This window comes from Nanorana parkeri, unplaced genomic scaffold (genome assembly GCF_000935625.1).
Source record: "Nanorana parkeri isolate BGI_ZX_2015 unplaced genomic scaffold, ASM93562v1 scaffold257, whole genome shotgun sequence".
Classification (NCBI taxonomy): domain Eukaryota; kingdom Metazoa; phylum Chordata; class Amphibia; order Anura; family Dicroglossidae; genus Nanorana; species Nanorana parkeri.
This window is the reverse complement of record NW_017306525.1, coordinates 133922-136646: the sequence shown is the minus strand read 5'-3', so window position 1 is coordinate 136646 and position 2725 is coordinate 133922. Positions and strand designations below refer to the sequence as shown.

Sequence of the window (2725 nt, the reverse complement as noted above, 5' to 3'; positions counted from 1 at the left end):
CATAACAGGCTACATACACGAGCCAGACACTTCCTGAACCTTTGTAGAAGCCGTGTGTAGCAGGACCTTTCAGTCTCGCTCTCCTCTATCATCTTCTGGAAGATTCCCTTCCATCATCATCTGGGATTGCAGACAGCAAAAACTGTACAACAATGTAATGTAAATCAATAATATAAATCAAACAAGTATGGAATAAACTGGCCACGGTCGTTAATTAATAGTAAATATAATATTTCAATCTATTCCATCTAATAAATATTAAACAAAAAAATAATAATATATATATATACACACACACACTATATTGCCAAAAGTATTGGCCCCTCCCCTCCAAATCATTGGATTCAGGTGTTCCGTGACATTTCCTGGCTACTAAATATTCCGCGGTCACCTGTTAATGGTTTAAAGAGACTGTACTTTAAAGACATGGGGGGGGGGAAGCCTGGATAACTACGTAACGACATATGAAGTACAACATTACAGGGTACTTATAAAGCAGGACCTTGGAGCCTCTGTTGAACTTGGCTCTAGTCTGCAACTGTGAAGAGACATGAGGTGTAGGATAAGTGGGGCTCTCGCTTCTGGCTCCAAGTGCCCGGCGCCGAGGACAGTGGCAGGTGGGGAGTTTGACTGGGGCGGTACACCTGTCAAACGGTAATGCAGGTGTCCTAAGGCAAGCTCAGGGAGGACAGAAACCTCCCGTGGAGCAGAAGGCCAAAAGCTCGCTTGATCTTGATTTTCAGTATGAATACAGACCGTAAAATCGGGGCCTCACGATGCTTCTGACTTTTTGGGTTTTAGGCAGGATGTGTCCGAAAAGTTACCACAGTGATAACAAGTGCAAATGTTGTCCACAAGAAGATTTCGATAATGAAATGGAGAACCCTTGCAGTTTTTACAAAGAAACTTATCCTGGACGTTATTCGTGACACGCTTCATGAGGTTCTAAACACACCCGCCTCACCAGCACAGGAAGAGGAGCACCGGACTTTGATAAAAGACTCATCTTTCATCAGTATTAATGTTCTAGGGAAGCTGACACAATCTCAAATTATGAAAGACCATCAGCTCCTGATGGAAATGAAAAAGAAGCAGATCCGAACAAACCTGGAGACCTTACGAAAAGCTGGGCTAGTGGAGGATATAATGGGCTACAATAGTATCCTCACCAACATTTCCAAGGACATCAGAATGAAGCATGAACTGCGTGAGAAAAGAAAAGATGAGACAGAAAGGATGAAGAAGACAATGCATGACTTTAATGCCTGTTACAAGGATCTGCAGGACTGCATAGACCTGTACAAGGAGTATAGGGAAAACTGTCAATACCTTCTTCTGCCAGAAGTTACACCTTGATGGTGAGACCCAGGAGACGGCACACGGACACGGCGAGCTACAGAATGGGAAGAAGATTCAGTACACGGCAAAAGAACTCCTCCGGAGAAGGGTCATCATGTGCACATATGGGGATAAAAAGAAGCTGAAAAGAGAAGTCCTCACCATAGAACCTGCTGGTGGGAACGTGCGATTCCAGCTGGGCAGCAACTTCGTACTTCTCCCACTTCTCGACCTTCTAAATATAAATAATAGAGATAATCCAACCATGAAGATCTTCCACTATAACATTGATGTCAGCTGCTTGTTATTCCTCATGTGCTGCACACATTTCGGGAAATGAGCATAGAGCAGAGAACCATCATCCCCCCACCCACCAACATCAGGTGCCTAACAACATACAAGAGATGTCCTCCATCAAGACACACGAGGATTCACCAAGGCCATGGATAGAAGGAAGACATGAAATGGAGAGAGACCGATGGTCCAGGGAGTATCCAATCCCCTCACGTGGTCAGGTAAGTATACGTGAGAGAGAGCAGGGAAGTCTTCCATCAGCACTGCTTAGTGTGGACGGAGGAATCTCTGATTCTTTCTTCAGCCCAAATATATTCCAATCTATGGCCGACTTTAGGGGTCAGGAAGGAATTTTTCCCCAACAGAGCAATCTCTTCCAAGTTTTTTGGGGCTTTTGCCTTCCTCTGGATCATCTGAAGGTTTAGGGGGTCGGTCTGAAAAGGCCCCCGCCTCTGAGGAGTTAGAGGATAGAGGTCACTGATCTCCCATTGAGAGCAGATAGACCCTCTAAACCGTCAATGATACAGGGAGTATCCGATCGCCTTAAGCCAGCCATACACTTTCTGCCCGGCTTCCCCCTTGAAGGAGCCGGTTAGAAAATCATAGGCCGATCAGTGCTTGCAGCCAATCAGCTACATGCACTACATGCGGCGCGACCGATCCCGGAGAAGCCGGCGGGAGCCCCGGGGAGAGTTCTCTTTTCTTTGTGAAGGGCAGGGCGCCCTGGAATGGGTTCGCCCTGGAATGGGTTCGCCCCGAGAGAGAGGCCCGAGACTTGGAAAGCGTCGCGGTTCCGGCGGCGTCCGGTGAGCTCTCGCCGGCCCTTGAAAATCCGGGGGAGAGGGTTTAAATCTTGCGCCGGGCCGTACCCATATCCGCAGCTGGTCTCCAAGGTGAACAGCCTCTGGCATGTTAGAACAATGTAGGTAAGGGAAGTCAGATCGGTAACTTCGGGATAAGGATTGGCTCTAAGGGCTGGGTCGATCGGGCTGGGCGTGAAGCGGGGCTGAGCACGTGCCGCGGCTGGACGAGGTGCTGCCCCCACCCCCGGGGGGCGAGGCGGGGGGGCGGGGGGAAGCTGGGGAAGTTGGGA

The 2725-nt window shown here is 48.6% G+C and overlaps 1 long non-coding RNA gene across 1 annotated transcript in view; it reads left to right on the top strand.

The window, feature by feature from the left end:
- The window catches only part of LOC108787365, a 24939-nt gene extending 24248 nt beyond the window's left edge, over positions 1-691 (top strand). Inside the window, exon 4 of the long non-coding RNA XR_001941254.1 lies at positions 593-691. This is a non-coding gene — a long non-coding RNA (uncharacterized LOC108787365). The remainder of the gene's footprint in view (positions 1-592) is intronic.
- The last annotated feature ends 2034 nt before the right edge of the window (positions 692-2725 follow it).